General features: G+C 40.8%; 1 protein-coding gene and 1 pseudogene across 6 annotated transcripts in view; one reads left to right on the top strand and one right to left on the bottom strand.

The window, feature by feature from the left end:
* THADA (THADA armadillo repeat containing) overlaps positions 1-3,953 on the bottom strand; it is a 362,922-nt gene extending 358,969 nt beyond the window's left edge. For 3 of the 6 annotated variants that reach the window (XM_064277147.1, XM_064277149.1, XM_064277152.1), the window contains exon 1: positions 3,788-3,952. The gene's annotated coding sequence lies outside the window, so the exon portion shown is untranslated. Of the gene's footprint in view, positions 1-3,787 lie in introns of all 6 variants that reach the window. The other 3 variants (XM_064277151.1, XM_064277150.1, XM_064277148.1) reach the window with 2 other exon arrangements.
* A 12,352-nt stretch (positions 3,954-16,305) lies between these two features.
* Positions 16,306-16,792, top strand: LOC100660506 (large ribosomal subunit protein eL21-like; annotated as a pseudogene).
* The last annotated feature ends 740 nt before the right edge of the window (positions 16,793-17,532 follow it).

Genomic DNA, 17,532 nt, shown 5'->3' with positions numbered 1-17,532 from the left:
AGCACTTAACTGCTACAGCACCAGGGTCTCCACTGATAGATCAGGAAGTGCCATAACACACTGTATCTTGATTTCTGCAAAGTATTTGTTAAAGGATATTCTTGTATGCTATCCTTGGGGGTTTGCTTTTAATTAACAGATCAATGGTTTCATGACGGGCTGAACTCAAAGACTACACACTCATAGCCCATGTCATCTGGAGCAAAGTGTCTAGGGAAATGCCACAGGGCTCTTTTCTTGGTGCAGTTAGTATTTTTGGCAATGTTTATCATGCAGATGTTAAAGAACATAACAGTGAATTTACAAAAGACACAAAGCTGGGTAACTTTGTTGGATGTAGAATCAGGATTAAAAACACCTCAACAACCCTTTCAAGACCTCCGGGACAGACACTATCACACCCACTTTTTATGCCCCTGGAGTTTTTTGGGAAGAAGGTATCCCAATTTTAGTGTTTAGCCTCAAGGTGGAGACTTTTGAAATGCGTGAATTTCAAGAACCATAAGTTGGAGCCTTATTTTTGTGTAGACTGAGCACTGTCTTAGGTGATGCCTCCTGGATGTATGAATTTCATAAACTTTTGACAAGTTTGCCTTTTTTGCGTGAGATAAGCCTCCTCACAATGTTTCCTAGTTACTATGTTCTCGTGAGAATGTACTTATCACAAGAAGAAGTTATTGCCAGTCTCATGCTATAGTCATGGCAGCCATTTTCTCCTTGATGCCATTCATTGTTTCCATGTGTTACTGGATCCCTGCTTTTCTCGCTTCTAAACAGTAAATAATGCCTTTGAAATAAGAAATAATGCATTGCAATGGTACTTTTCAAGAGCTCAGAACTCCTGTAAGCTATTCTTACCCTACATCCACTCTTAAGGCCCAATCATTGCTTCCACATGTAGCAGGTGGAACATACCACTGTAAGCAGTTCTGCAGTATTGCAAGGCAGCTGTTTTTGCTTCTAAGCTTTTAGTACTGCTTTTGTTATAATGAAGAATAAATGGTAGTGGTAATTTTCCAGAGATACAAATTCCTTTAGTTTTATTTATTTGGCCTGAAAGTACTACTTTTGCAGTAATGAAGAATGCATTGTTGTAGTACTTTTCCTGAGATAAAAAAACTCTTGGCTTTATTTATTTGGGCTGTAAGTACTACTTCTGCAGTAAGGAAGAATGCATTGTACCATGTTTTTAAAAGTTTAAAATAATAAAAAGGCTAAGAAGAAGGAGACTAGAATAAAATGTACGTGCAGTCATTGCCAGGTACCTTCATGTTTTACCCCATATTTTGCAAATTTCTAGAAATAAAAAAATTTTTAATGTAGTTTTTCATTGATGCATATTGGCAGGATTTATGTTGTCTAGGGTCCACTGGGATGCACGTGATCCCAGATAATGGGTATCAAAATCCATAATTCATAACAAAAATTCTGAATTGGTCCTTTAATCAGAATGCCTTCATTAGTGAAAACACGTAATTATCAACAAAAATTCAAAGGAGGAAATAATTAGGTCTTGAACGGGATAACATGGAATAATGAGTAACATGAAATTTACCAAGGTAAAACAGAAATCTACGTAAAATGCTACATTTAGGAAAAAATAACAGAAATACAGGATGGGAGGCGAAAGGCATGAGCCACCAGCATGACACGACTGACAAAAACATTCGAAGTTATCAAGACCAGAGAAGCACATGATCCCTCAGTCTTCTGCACAGGTCAGGTGCCATGTGGAACTTACATGCAGTGCTGGTGGCCATACTTTAAGAAGAAGCCATAATAAACAATGGAGCTGTCAATGAACAGCCAGATTTCTGAAAGGCCTGGAGAGCACCTTCTCCAGAAAACAACTCAGTTAACCAAAGGTGTCTGCTCTGGAGAAAACATAACAGGACAAGTGCCTTAAAATAGCCGTGGGACTGTCATGCAGAAAGAGGGAATAGATTTCTTTTGTATTGCTATGGCATTAGCAAAAGACAGTGAGCTTCAGGGTTGGAGATTCCAGCTCAAGACAAAGGGATAACTCAGCAGTCCAGAGGTCAGAATGAGCTGCCTTTTAAACAGAACTTCCCAACAGTGAGAATGTCCAAACAAACTGAATGAATATTTTTCAACCGAACCCCTGCAAGAGCTCCAACTGGTCTCCTCACTCCTACCCTTGCCTCCAAAGAGCCCATTCTCTTCACAATTGACAAAACCCTGATCAAATCTATTTACCTTCTTCTTTGAAACTTTCTAATTATTTTTAGAATAAAGTTGAAACTCTTGACCACACCCTTCAAGGCCCTTAATAATCTGGCCCTGAACTCTGGTGGCACAAACGGTTAAGTGCTCAGCTGCTAACTGAAAGGTTGGCAGTTTTAACCCACCCAGTGGCTCTGGGGGAGAAAGACACGGCAATCTGCTTCCCTAAAAAATACAGCTAAGACAACTCTTTGGCACAGTTCTACTCTGTCGCATACCTCACATACGGTGGCTCTGAGTAGAAATTGACTTGATAGCACCCAACAACAACTGCATTTCTTTGCACTTCATCTCAAACCAATCTTTTCTTTACTATCTCAGGGGCTTTATACCTCCCAATTCTCTTATTCCCATATAAGGTGTCTGCACTTCTTGATCCCTTTGCTTGTTAATGCCCATCCCACTAGATCTTTGCAAAGCTCATTCCTCATCATTCAGGTCTCTGCTTGAATGACATCTAAGAGAAGTCTTCCATGATCACTTTATCTCCTACACGCACAATCATTCCTACACACATACACACCATTTCCATCATTTTATTTTCTTCATAGCACCGGCTACTACCAAAATTACTTAACTTGTTCACTTGTATGTTGACTGTCTTTGCTGATAGCAAAATTCCATAAAGGCAGTAACTTTTACCTGTTGTTATTTTCACTGCTTGAATTCTCAATGCCTGAAACAGTCCTCAGCAAATATTTGATGAATAGACAAATGAATTAACAAGCATTTGCCAGAGATATTATGGAAGGAATGAATGCCTTCAACACCAGGAAGGTGGACTACCTGGTACCTAAAATCCATTCTGTATCTAAGCGACCGTCTAGTCCCTGACACTGTAAGAACCTAAGATCTATTTGGGAATTAAGAATCCAGTTAATGGAAAATGGTAATAAAAATGGACACAGCTAGGAAGACACTGACAAGGGAGGAATCTGAAACGTGGTATGATTAGATCTCAGGGAATAAATGAGAATCACTTCCTAAGGAAGTGACCATTGTACAAAGTTAGGAAGTTACTTGGGTAAACTACTTCCTGGTAAACGGTAAGCAGGTTCGCAGCAGGATCTGACCTCGGAATCCTCGACACTGCACAAAAATAGGTCTAGTGCTTATGCGTGTTCATTTGATGCTAAACGTTGTGTCCTGATGCACTGGGCCTTCCCAATAAGGAAAATCCGTGCCCACCCTAAAGCCCTATCTTAAGTTGCCGGCGGGTGCCCAGCAGGTTGTACTCCTCGTGGGTCACACTGGCTGTCTTTGCTTCACTCCCACCTACACCTTTCCGGCTGACTCCCGCGTTCTATGGGCGATTCCGAAACACCTGGAGTCCCGGGAATGACGGGAAACAAACGAGTTACTGCTCTGTCTCCATAGAAACCTTAGAGACCGGAAACCAGAGTCATGACCGCCAAAATCTCGCGATACTGAAAGATGGGCATTGGGGTGCAACGCCGGGCAGCCACCACAAACTGGCTGCGCCCAGCGACAGGCAGTGACGAGCTGCCGCGGGTCCGTTGGGCAAGCCGCCTGGGAACCAAACCTCGTGCCTAAGACGTCCGAGAAGAGTCGCCGCTGCCTGGATGAGTCCCGGAAGCTGGTCGAATCCTACGGTGTGTCAGTGACTCGCAACGTGGTCTATACACGACTACCGGGTCGATGCGAAGGGACAGAGGCAGCGGGCATGGAGGAGGAATCATCGCGAGAGTTGACCGGACGCAGCTCATCCAATCAAGAGTTCGGAGATGTCGCCGGGAAGTGGGCGTTATAGCGTGGATTTGATTAGACGTTGGTATTTCTGTAAGCGCAGGTGCAACTGCCCGTCTCCTTCTATTTAAGCGGCTTGTGCTGCAGACTCAACAGGCCTTGCCATCTTTGCCTCAACCCAAACGTGCCAGCCTTTCCCCGACTCAGTTTACCCAATCGTGAGACGGGGAGGAAATACTCCAGGCAGTGGAAGTGATGTGCCCACTGCCTCCAGTGCCTGCTGATGGGGTGGGTTGTTGAGTGGGTATTGAACTGAAGCCACAATAAGAATTTTAAAATGAGAAGTGCTGAAATACCAAAGTGCATTTGTACATTCAACAAATAGTTATGAGTTCTGTTGTCAGGTCGTTGCCAGGTGCTGGCCTTGAAAGTTTATCCCCTAATTAGGATTTTTTCAAAGATAATATAAGTTGTCAGATGACTCAACCTGTAAAAAATAAATAAATAAATGTCAAACACTACATTAGGAACTGGAACAGGGAGGCAAGATCAGAAAATAGACATGGATACTATCTTCAGGAATGTTACCATAGGAAATACTGAGAGACATTTTGGTTCCCTAAACCTTTAGTCCGTTGCTGTGTTTGAGTCCATTGTTGCAGCCACTGTGTCACTCATGGCGACCCTGTAGAACGGCGTAAAACTGCCGCATAGGATTTCAAAAGAACCCCTGGTGGATTCAAACTGCCAGCCTTTTGGTTTGAATCTGAGCTCTTAACCACTGCACCACCAAGGCTCCAAACCTTCAGTCATGTTGTTGGGTTTGTTTGTTTTTAAGCATTACTTTTTTGAATTTTATCTCTCCTTGTTTTTCTTTACAGTTTTACCACGTTTGTTGTTGTTAGGGCTGTCCAGTCAGCTCGGACTCATAGCGACTGTAGGTACAGCAGAATGTAACACTGTCCTGTCCTGTGCCATCCTTATAATCGTTATGCTTGAGCCCATTGTTCCAGCCACCGTGTCAGTCTATCTCATTTGAGGGTCTTCCTCTTTTTCACTGACCCTCTACATTACCAAGTATGATGTCCTTCTCCAGGGACTGGTCCCTCCAGATAACATGGCCAAATTGTGTAAGACAAAGTGTCACCATCCTCGCTTCCAAGGAGCACTCTCGCTGTAGTTTTTCCACGACAGACTTGTTTGTTCTTCTGGCAGTCCATGGTATATTCTGTATTCTTCACCAACACCATAATTCAAACACATCTATTCTTCTTCGGTCTTCTTTATTCATTGTCCAGCTTTCACATACATATGAGGCAATTGAAAATATCATGGCTTGGGTCAGGTACTCCTTAGTCCTCAAAGGGACATCTTTGCTTTTCAACATTTTAGAGAGGTCTTCTGCAGCAGATTTGCCCAATGCTGCTTCCCAGGGTGTTGATCTTAGGTGCAAGTAAAATGAAGTCCTGACAACCTCAATATTTTTTCCCTTTATCATGATTATTGGTCCAGTTGTGAGGATTTTTGTTTTCTTTATATTGAGGTGTAATCCATACTGAAGGCTGTAGTCTTTGATCTTCTTTAGTAAGTGCTTCAAGTCCTCTTTTAGCAAGAAAGGTTGTGTCATTGGCATATCGAAGGTTGTTAAATGAGTCTTCCACCAAACCTGATGCCATGATCTTCTTCACGTAGTCCAGCTTCTCAGATTATTTGCTCAGCGTACAAATTGAATTAGTATGGTGAAAGGATACAGTGGTGACACCCACATTTCCTGAATTTAAACCATGCAGTTTCCCCTTACTCTGTTCAAACGACTGCCTCTTGGTCTATGTACAGGTTCCACATGAGCACAATTAAGTGTTCTGGAATTCCCGTTCTTCACAATGTTATCCATAATTTGTTACAATCCACATGGTCAAATGCCTTTGCATTGTCAGTAAAACACAGGTAAACATCTTTCTGGTATTCTCTGCTTTTGGCCAAGATCCATCTAACACCAGCAATGATATCCCTCATTCCATGTCCTCTTCTGAATCCAGCTTGAATTTCTGGCAGTTCTCTGTTGATTATCTTCAGCAAAATTTTACTAATAATATTGTTTGATAATTTCCACATTTTGTTGGATCACCTTTCTTTGGAATGGGCACAAATATGAATCTCTTCCAGTCAGCTGGCCAACTGATGTGTTTGTTGACTAAATAATATCTTATTCTGTTTGATTTTTCAGCTCTGTTAAGGAATCATATATAATATGTATTCTCCAGTAATTTGCTTCTTTCAGCGTGGGTTTTGGGATTCATCAACATAAAAGCAGGTTGTCGTGGTTCTTTCGCTATTGTATAATATTGCATAGTTTAATATACCTCCAGTGTCTTAATTATCTAGTGTTGCTATACCAAAAATACCACAAGTGGATGGCTTTAACAAACAAATTTATTCTCTCACAGTTTAGGAGTCTAGAAGTCCAAATTCAGGGTGCCAGCTCCAGGGGAAGGCTTTCTCTGTTGGATTTGTGGGAAAGCCCTTGTCATCAGTATTTCCCTGCATCTAGGAGTTTCTCAGCACAGTGACCTCGGATCCAACGGACACATTCCACTCTCAGCTCTTCTTTCTTAGTGGTAGGAGGTCCCTCTACTCTCTGCTCAATTCTCTCTTTTATATCTCAAAAGAGATTGACTGAAGATACAACGTAATCCTATAAGATTGTGTCCTGCCTCACTAATATGACTGCCTCTAATCCTGCCTCATTGACATTATAAAGAAACATGTTGCTGTCAAGTCAATTCTGATTCAGAGCAAACCTATAATATGTAGGGTTTCCAAGGAGCGGCTGGTGGACTTGAACTCCTGACCTTTTGGTTTGCAGCCCTGGCTCTTAATCACTGCACCACCAAGGCTCGCATTAACATCATAGAGGTTAGGATTTACAACCCGTAGGATAATTACATCATATCACAAAATGGAGGACAACCACACAATACTGGAAATCATGGCCTAGCCAAACTGACACATATTTTGGGGGACACAGTTCAATCTATGACACTCATTTTATGTATCCTTTCTACTACCTCTGGACATTTGAATAGTTCCTGGCTTTTGCTCATACAGCGTTGCTGTGAACTTGCTTGTGCATGTCAACTGATAAGCACGCAGAATTTTCTCTACGGCAATTTTTTTTCAAATATTTTTGACTGAGTCTGATAGTAAGAAATATGTTGTCTTTGAAACCAAGTCCATATATGTACTCAAACACATGTAACTGAAACAAAGATTTCTTGAATTATTTATTGCTCTTAACAGGAGCTCTTATATTTTCTTTCCTTTTTTGTTTTTGTTTTGTTTTCTTAAATATGTGGTTTCAGGCTTACTAAAATAATTACATAGCATGAATGGATCACAGCCCTTTTTTTATTCTGGCTGAACCATTTGAAAGTAAGGAACAGATATTGTGACTTTTCACACTATATAATAAGGGGGTGGGCTAGGAGGCAAACATAACAAATACTAAACATAAACATAGATAGCAGCTATAGGAAAAACAAGGGGAACGGAAGATAAGAATGGGGGAGAATGGTTGCCATTTTAAATAGGGTGGTCAGGGTAGGCTTCATTGAGTAGGTGATATTTGAGCAAAGATGTGTAAGAGTTGTGGACTCCTGAGGGAGAAAAACATTCCATAAAGAGTAAACAACCAGTGCAAAAGTCCCAAGGATTTGCCTTTTGGAAGGACAGCAAGGAATCCAGTGTGGCTAAAGTTAAGACAGCAAGAGGGAAGGTAATAGAGAATGAGGCAAGGGGGTCAGATTATGTCCGTATGGCCGTACAATCCATTGTAAGGACTTTGACTCTAAGTGAAATAGGGAGTCATTTTGAGCAGAAGAATAATAGGATCTAATTTACATTTTAAAAGAATCACCACAGCTCCTGCACGGAGAATAAACTTATAATGGAAGCAGGAAGCTATTACTGAAAACTACACAGGCAAGGTGATAGTGGATCAGACCAAGATGGAACAGTGGATGGGGTGAGGAGTGGACAGATTCTGGATATAATTTGGAAGTAGAGGATTTTCTAAAGGGTAGGATATCCCTTTCAAGCCTGATTATTTTCTCCTTTGAATTTTTTTGTTGATACCATCCATGTCTTTTCATTAATGGAAGCATGTTGAATCATTGAGTGTTGTTGAATTTTTGGTAGATAGTATGATTTTTTTTTTCTTGCCCCCTCCCACAAGCCTACCCTTAGAGTCCAGAGGGACAGACAGTGTCCCACTAATTCTACCTCCAGATTACTCCCTCCCAAGTCCACTGGGACATATATGTCCCCAAAAATTCTTCAAAATTTCTAGTTTTCCTACGAGAAATGCATACACCTGATACAACACCCTGTAGAAACAGTAATTTGGGGCACACACTTGTTTTTTCAGTTTCAAATAGTCATAAAGGCCCCTACCTTGCAGCAGCATGCACTGTCAGTGGGAAAGCAGCTTCTCAATGAAGTTGTGAGGCAGAAAATGTTGGTGGGCAACCGTGTATCCCATTGGTCATGAAAAGGATACAGGGTATGTGGAAAAGAGTCAAAGATGATTCCAAGTTTTCTGACCTGAGCAATTGGAAGGATACAGTTACCATTGGTGGAGTGGTAGGGGCAAAAGCTTGCTTGAAGCATATTTGAATGGGTTTAAGAGATACTGGGAGGAAAATAATTGGCAAAATCAAGTAGAAACAACTCTAGCACTTCTAGTAGAAAAGGAACAGACAAATAGCATGGTAACTCCTAGGGGAAGGACGAGCAAGAGAAGGTTTTGGTTTTAAAGACTCAAATAGTAACATGTTGGAAGCAGAGGACACTCTTTAGTTTTGCCTGTCACCTGGCAACACTACCAAACTTGAGACCACTTTAAATTAAATCCTCTGCTTAAGGTTTTCCAGAACACAATAGCATAAATTTGGACCACAAACTTTTTAAAATTGTTGTTAGTTGCTGTCAAGTCAGTTTCAACTCTTGGCAGCCCCATGTGTTACAAAGTAGAGTACTTACATATTTTATTTGTAATAATTCATTTCAAAGAAATTTTTAAAGAATCAGTGGTCTTTAGTATTTAAAAGTTTAAATGAAAACACACTTAGCTGACATCTTACAGTGAAAGCAGACGACATAGAATCATGTAAAGTAAATGGATTTCACGCTTATATATCCATATGTCTGTGTTTTGTTCAATATAATTTAGCTTTATAATATGCAGCTATTAAAATATTTTCCCCTCAATTATGGAAGGGAATACTTTTTTATGAGTATTCAGTAACACATTTTCGTACATAACAAGATTAATTCTTTTACATTTGAAAGAACAATTGGATATTAGAATTTGACCTTTTAGAACCATAAAAGCAAAAAGGCTTTCATTGCCTGTGGCCTGTTCATAAAAGAGTCTATACCAGCCAAAACCTCAGAAGCAGTACAACTGACCAACAGGGGTTCCGTAAGAACTGTTTTCTGGAACAGAAAAGCATACTAGAGTCTTTCAGTTACATAATCATCATTACATTCTAAAAAATGCAACGTGATAAGCCGCCAGCAGTGTATAGTGACTTACATCATTAAGCAACGCCCCTGTAAAAAGACTTATTTAATAGTTTCATGCTTAAAGTGAAGTTCAGAAGTATATATTGGAGCTATGAATATGAATATTTTGTTATTTATTAATAGAAGATGGTATACGTCACAGTTTGTTGCCACGTAAGTAAAAGAAAGTAGAGTACGATTGACTCTCGTTATCCGTGGTAGTTATTGTAAAGTCACCATGAACAGTGAATTAGCGAATAACCTGAACCATTGTCCCTAGGGGAAATATAGGGTTAGGTTCCTGTGAGCCTCTGGCCACAACGTTTTCATCACCCAATCAACACATAATCTTGTCTTATATGTGCTTCTGTTTCAAAACACCTTATTTAATATCTATTTCTTATAAGTAATTAATAATATGCAGGATTCACCTTATTTAATATCTATTTCTTATAAGTAAATAATAATAATAAAACATTAGCAAAGAATGGTTTTCCTGACACTGGGTAATGTGACTGTAATTTCTTTAGTTCTGAGCCACACAACAATGCTGTCCACTACTGTTTTTTTAACCATTATTTTATGAATCCACAAATTGAGCCACTTTTCCATAACTTCGTTACACACAAGATGTTATTTTAGCACTTTCTGGAGTGTACAGAGCCTCATATACAGATTGGTGAATTTCCTCTTCCTTTATCTGGGTATACCCTATTGTTGACTCATTAACCTTGAACGCACAGCCAATAGCACTATAACTCCTGCCTGAACGAAGCTTATCTAACACACATGTTTTCTCCATAAGGCACATCACAGCCTTCTGCACTTGGGAACTCTAGAGAGCACTTCAGCACTACTCTTGTGAGCCATTTTAAATAGCAAAATCACCAAAAAAAAAAGCAAGAAATGTGGTACTAAATAGACCACAAAAAGAACTCATTTGCGGTATGAGAGCTGAAACAAGTTATCCCAAATCATAGTTGCTTAAAACACGAAATAAGTATTGTCTCACAGTCATAGATTGTAGCCGGGATAACACCATCCTTTTTTTTTTTTTAATATTATTTTTTTTATTGAACTTTAGATGAAGGTTTACAGAACACACTAGTGTCTCATCAAACAGTTAGTACACACGTTGTTGTATGACAATGGTTAACAACACCACAACGTGTCAACATTCTTCCTTCTCAACCCTGGGTTCCCTATTACCAGCTTTCCTGTTCCCTCCTACTTTCCAGTCCCTGCCCCAGGGCTGGTACACCCCTATGATCTTGTCTTGTTCCATGTGCCTGTTCAATCTTTGGCCGAAGGGTGAACCTCAGGAGTGGACGGCCTCATTAGAGGGGATAACACCATTCTTGATTAAAATACATTTGAAGAGAAAGTTTTGTTTTGTTTTGAATTCCTGTTGCAAAAAGCAACTTCATCATTTCCCATATTATTCTGCCACCCAAAACATCCATTGTTCTGCAGCCCATGAATAGACTTTATCTGGAAAAGACAGATGAGGTCAATTTGCTCTGTCCGTATGCCAATCCGAATTCTCAGCCCTCTTCATTGGAGGGACTCATAGATACCCATCATGGTTTCTTTGGCACGTCCGGAGAAGGAATCCCTAGGACAGAAAGTGATGGAAAAGCTTGATGTAAATTTTAGAGAGCAGAACTCTAGTGGGTCCTGCAAGGGGAGAAAACAAAGCTTATAAAACATAGTTCCAACCTATTAGAAAAGGTACAGGTTGCAGTAAGTTTTTAATATCCATTTTATTAATATTATCTTGAATGCACACATGAGGTTTCTGGAGTACAACAGATTATTATTATTTGCTTACAGCAAACAACAACTACATGTCTGAGTTCTTATGCCTGAGGCAACACAATGAGAGCCGAATGAATAAAACCCTACATGGAGTCTGTATTATAGGCAAAGAACTAAAAACAAGGGGAAAAAATGTACCCAGGCATTTGTATAGAAAGGAGAGGCAGCTATACCGATCCCTTCCCTGGGAGAGTGTCCTTGGAAATGCAAAGGGCAGGATCCTGGGTTTTTACTCTAACTTTTTGAGTGTAAATAATTCTCTTCAGGAGAAAGATAAGCCACGTGTCTCCGGTTTTATAAGCCAGGGATGTATCCGTGATCCCAGGTCTCATTCCCCTCCTTGAAATGTAAATATATATAAGAAGTAAATCTCTGGAATCTTTTCCACTATCTAATCAATCATAAATTATCTTCCAAGACTTCCTTTTAGTCCAGGTCTCAGGTTTTAGTAAAATTTGCTCTAAAGGTTCTAACTGTGCAAAAACAAAAATATCTTCTTTACAACTCCACAGATTGGTTAAAACAACATCCCAAAGCTTGTATATCCAAATTAGTATGATTTTTCAAAGCACTTATTCCAATCTTGTTATAATTACTTAAAATTTCTAAAGCTCTCCTTTTGTCATTATTCTGTGTTATTTTGACTTCGTAAGAAAACCAGTCTTATTATTTATGGCCTAACGATTTGATCGATGTGCCACTCTCCTGATCATACCTACTTGTCCTAAATTTATTTTTGGTGGTTTCTAAACATTGAATCCAGCTCCAAAGGGTAAAGATTTCCATACCATTGAGGACAATGAAGAGAAAGTTTTAAAAAGAACATTCAAAACTGAACTAAACCAAAAGCAAAGAAGTTTCCTGAATAAACTGAATGCTTCGAAGGTCAGCATAGCAGGGGTGGGAATTTGGGGACCGTGGTTTCAGAGGACATCTAAGTCAATTGGCACAATAAGATCTATTAAGAAAACATTCTGCATCCCACATCGGAGAGTAGCATCTGGGGTCTTAAACACTAGCAAGCAGCCATCTAAGATGCATCAATTGGTCTCAACCCACCTGGAGCAAAGGAGAATGAAGAACACCAAGGACACAAGGTAATTACGAGCCTAAGAGACAGAAAGGACCACATAAACCAGAGAGTATATCAGAAGAACTAGATGGTGCCTGGCTACAACTGATGACTGCCCTGACAGGGAGCACAACAGAGAACCCCTGAGGGAGCAGGAGAGCAGTGGGATGCAGACCCCAAATTCTCATAAAAAGACCAGACTTAATGGTCTGACTGAGACTAGAAGGACCCCGGTGGTCATGGCCCCGAGACCTTCTGTTGGCCCAGGACAGGAATCATTCCCAAAGCTAACTCTTCAGATGAGGATTGGACTGGACAATGGCTTGGAGAGGGATGCTGGTGAGGAGTGAGCTCCTTGGATCAGGTGAACACTTGAAACTATGTTGGCATCTCCTCCCTGGAGGGGAGATGAGAGGGTAGAGGAGGTTAGAAGTTGGCGAAATGGACATGAAAAGAGAGAGTGGAGGGAGGGAGTGGGCTGTCTCATCAGGGGGAGAGCAATTGGGAGTGTGTAGCAGGGTGTATATAAGTTTTTGTGTGAGAGAATGACTTGATTTGTAAACTTTCATTTAAAGCACAATAAACATTAAAAAAAAAAATTCAACAAGATTTCTAAAATATTATGAGATACACCAAATTTTGAAGAAACAAGAAAGTGACCTCCCCAGGTGATTTCTCTGAAGGAAACTATTTTCATTTGGATATGTAAGTGCTGGAGTGTTTTGCTTCATATATAAGAAACAAGTAAATAAAAGTCTGTTCTTGTCCTGTCTTGATATCACTAGCAACTTAGAATGACCTACAAAGTTCACCCCAGTCCTGCTTCCTTCGAACCTTGCCTGCAAGACAATGGAGTATTCTTTGTCTAAAATACACACGGTAGCATCCCAGGAGCTGCCATCCTGTCTTTCCTTTTCCCTGATGAGCGAGCAAGACACCCCTGAGTATAGGTAGCTAATCTGATATTGGTGGACTTGGGTTTTATGTATATAGATGCTGTATTAGTTTCCTCTGGCTGCTGTAACAAGGTATCATAAACTGGATGGCTTATAAGAACAGAAATTTATTGCTTCACCACTCTGGAGGTGAGGGGTCCAAAATCAGGGTATCAGCCCTGTTGATTCCTCCTGAGGGCACTGAGAGAGAATCTGTTCCATATCTCTCTCCTAGTTTTGGTGACAGCTGGTGATCCTTGGCATTCCTTGACTTGCAGATCACACCAATTTCTGCCTCCATCTTTTCATGGCTGTCTTCCCTGTGTCTCTTCTCCACTTTTATAAGGGTATCATTCATATTGGATTAACCAAAAATCAGTTGCCATTGAGTAGATTCCAATTCATAGTGGCCCCATGTGTGTGTGTCAGAGTAGAACTGTGCTCCATAGGGATTTCAGTGGCTGATTTTTTCAGAAATAGGCCTTTCTTCCAGGGCACTGCTGCATGAACTTGAACTACCAAACTTTTGGTTATCAGTTGAGCACATTAACCGTTTGCACCAGCCAGGGACATATTGGATTAGGATCCACCCTACTCCAGCATGACTTCATGTTAACTGATAACATCTTCAAAGATCGTATTCCCAAACTAGATCACATTCACAAGGTCCAGGGATTAGAACATATCTTTTGGGGAGACACAATTTAATCCATAAAATTATGACAGTATAGAGGCAAAAATCCCACAGGTAGATAATACCAAGTGAGCATGAGCAACCTCATTCTGAGCTCTCCATTCACAGCAGGCACCCAACCAGTACCTGGGTTATATAGAGAACAGGGCCTGGCCACTGGGATGAGGGGATGCCAAGTGAATGTCAGGCTGGGCTTCAGGGCAGGAATTCAGGTTCATAGAGCAGAGAACTAGCAGGTTAGTGGAGGCTGTGCTTCCTCAGTAAATGGGTGGGGGAACAAGGGCTAGCTTCCAAAAGCCAGGTATCATTCTATCTCAAGATCCAAATATGGTCCAGCTATCAAAAAAATGGATTAGATCTGAACTTCCCAAGTGTTGTGCTTGGCAGGCTGACGTTGGAAACGGGCAATCACGCCCCAAGTTAATGAGCCCTCAGCCTTCAGAGCAGCCAGGCCAGGGTGGGAACCCCACAGCTATGGCCTTATCCATTTACTTGTATGCTTTAATGTATTCTTATTTCCTTGGATGAATTCTCTCAGCATTGAGAACAGGAACTGGACTGCTTTGGGTAATCTTTTGGAGGTATGAAGTTCAATACCTCAATTACTCTTTTTCAACTGCTCTATTTGTGGGATAGGAAACCCTGGTGGCATAGTGGTTAAGAGCTTGGCTGTTAACCAAAAGGTCAGCAGTTGGAATCCACCAGCTGCTCCTTGGAAACCCTATTGTATAGTTCTACTCTGTCCTATAGGGTTGCTTTGAGTCAAATTGGATCAACTTGATGGCAATGGGTTTGTTTTTCTTTATTTGTGGGTTACAGTTATAAAAATTGATTTAAAAAATGATTAGAAGTCTAGATTGACAGAACTGAATGACTAATTGAATATGGGTGTTAAGTGAAATATCTGACATGGGTAAAGTGAAAGGAGCCCTGGTGGTGTAGCGGTTAAGAGCTTGGTTGCTAACCAGAAGGTCAGTAGTTCAAATCTACCAGCTGCTCCTTGGAAACCCTGTTGTGTAGTTCTACTCTGTCCTGTAGGGTCGCTATGAGTTGACATCGACTCAACAGCAATGCATTTGGGTTTGCTTTTTTTTTTTTTGGTTAAATGAAAGGCAAGAATCAAGGGTGATTTGTGGGATTCTAGTTTGAATGAATGCGTGCTTCCTGGTGCTGATCCTCTGTTGAGACTGAGTTGAGAATGTTCATGGGTATGCGCTTGTCTTAGCAGGGCTTATCTAGAGAAGCAAAACCAGCAACGCATATAAATATATAGAGAGAGATTTATATTAAGGAATTTTAGGGGTTGGAACATCTTAAGTACTTGGACCAGGATAGAGTCCTTTCCCAATTCATGGAGCCGCGGAAGCTGGTGAACCCAAGATGAGCAGGCTGGAGAGCAGGGATCCCGCTCACAGGTTGTGACGGTCAAGGAATCTCCAAGGTCTGCAGGCAAGAACGCAAGGTTTCTGTGGAGTAACTTAGCTGCAGGGGCTGGCAAACCCAAGATAGGCAGGTTGGGGAATAGGACTCTTGCTCACAGGCTGTAAAGGTTGGCGAATCCCAAGATGGACAGGTAAGCTGCTAGCTCAAGTCCCAAGAACCAGAGGTCAGACAAGAAACAGATGCTGGGTCCAGTACAAGCCAATAACCTTTGCAAGGTGAGCGGGAAGGAAGTAGGCAGAGGAAGGGGGAGAGATGAAGGCTGAGGGGGCGGTGAACCGCACAGGCCACCCGCCCCCCCCACTCAGGAGATTCCGTCATGGAGGTGATCACATACCAAATTTCAACAGGAAAGTGATCACAACATTACACAACTGCCAAAACACTGAGAATCATGACCCGGTCAAGTTGACACAGAATTTTAACCATCACAGCGCTAAACATACTTAACACTCTTGCCCCTTTTTTACCTCTGTGGACACTTCTGGAAGACAGTCTACAAAATAGGGCTATTCAACTTTATTTTAATATACACATAAAATAGTATCTTCTTTCTCTAGTTGAATGTTCTGTTCTAGTGTCTCACGATACAGCTCTGTGGCAGCACACCTACAGGCAGTCCCTGACTTACATGAGTTCCGTTCTGACGACTTTGTTGTAAATTGGTCCTGAAATAAGTCTAATACTTCATTTTTTTAATTTTCACTGTTATTGCCTTTTATTATCAATATCTTTATAAATCTGATCTCTGAACATCTGAGAACGATAACATCAGCAAGTTATGCGCTGCTGCTTTCAGCCAGAACCGCCATCTTGCAGGAATTCTCAAAATGACGAACACAAAGGGAAAGAGAAGAGGCACCTGTTATACGTTCTCTAGGTCTTTTAGAAAACATGGAGTTGTTCCTTTGGCCACATACATGTGAATCTACAAGAAGGGTGATATTGTAGACATCAAGGGAATGGGCACTGTTCAAAGAGCAATGCCTCACAAATGTTACCATGGCAAAACTGGAAGAGTCTGCAGTGTTACCCAGCATGCTGTTGGGGTTGTTGGGAACAAGCTAGTTAAGGGCAAGATTCTTGCCAAGAGAATTAATGTGCGTATTAATTAAGCACATTAAGCACTCTAAGAAAAGAGATAGCTTCCTGAAAGACGTGAAGGAAAATGATCAGAAAAAGAAGGGAGCCAAAGAGAGAGGTACCTGGGTTCAACCGAAGCTCCAACCTGCTCCACCCTGAGAAGCACACTTTGTGAGAACCCCTGGAAAGAAGCCTGAGCTGCTGTAACCCATTCCCTATGAATTCATGGCCTAAGAGGTGTAAAACAAAGATGTCTGCGGTGTTAAAATGTTAGTTCTTTGGTTTTGTAGTATCTAAAGAATGCTTTCTTTCCTAATTTGCTGGGTAATGAGTGTCTTTTCTATTAAAATTTAGTGCTTGCTGAAAAATGCAAGGTGGCTTACTGATCAACAAGGGCTGTCACTCGATTAGTCCTTAGAAAACAGCCACATGTTATTTATAAAATATATTAATTTGACATTAACCCCTATATATCACCGTGAAAAAACAAGAATTTGTAAAAATAAATAGAGGATTACCCGTGGCCTTACAGTTAAGCTCAGGGAACATTCATTACTCACGATTGTATCATAAGTAGTTGGATTTTAAGAATCAGGAACTTGCCTTTGAAGCCTGTTACTTAAAAATGGATTGTTTAAAAGTGTCCTGTTCTTGGTGAATTATATACTAGTTCCAAATTGCACGGACCTTTCATGAAACAGTTCAGAGAATAGTGCTTATAGTAACTTGAAGCTAGAATGTCTTTTATTCTAACCAAGGGCAAACATTTATATAGCAATTCATATAAACAATGTGACATTTTACGTTACACCGAAAGCGTGGGAACAGGTACTGTTTTCTTTGCTGTTGGGTGCTGTCAATTCATAGCAACCCCATGATTCTGACTCATAGCAATCCCATGAGACACAGCAGAACTGCTCCCATAGAGTTTTCTTGGCTGTGATCTTTATGGAAGCAGATGGCCCACTGGGTGA

This window comes from Loxodonta africana, chromosome 26 (genome assembly GCF_030014295.1).
Source record: "Loxodonta africana isolate mLoxAfr1 chromosome 26, mLoxAfr1.hap2, whole genome shotgun sequence".
NCBI classification, from domain to species: Eukaryota; Metazoa; Chordata; class Mammalia; order Proboscidea; family Elephantidae; genus Loxodonta; species Loxodonta africana.
Note: the sequence above shows the minus strand (reverse complement) of the source record. Positions and strands in the feature narration are given on the sequence as shown.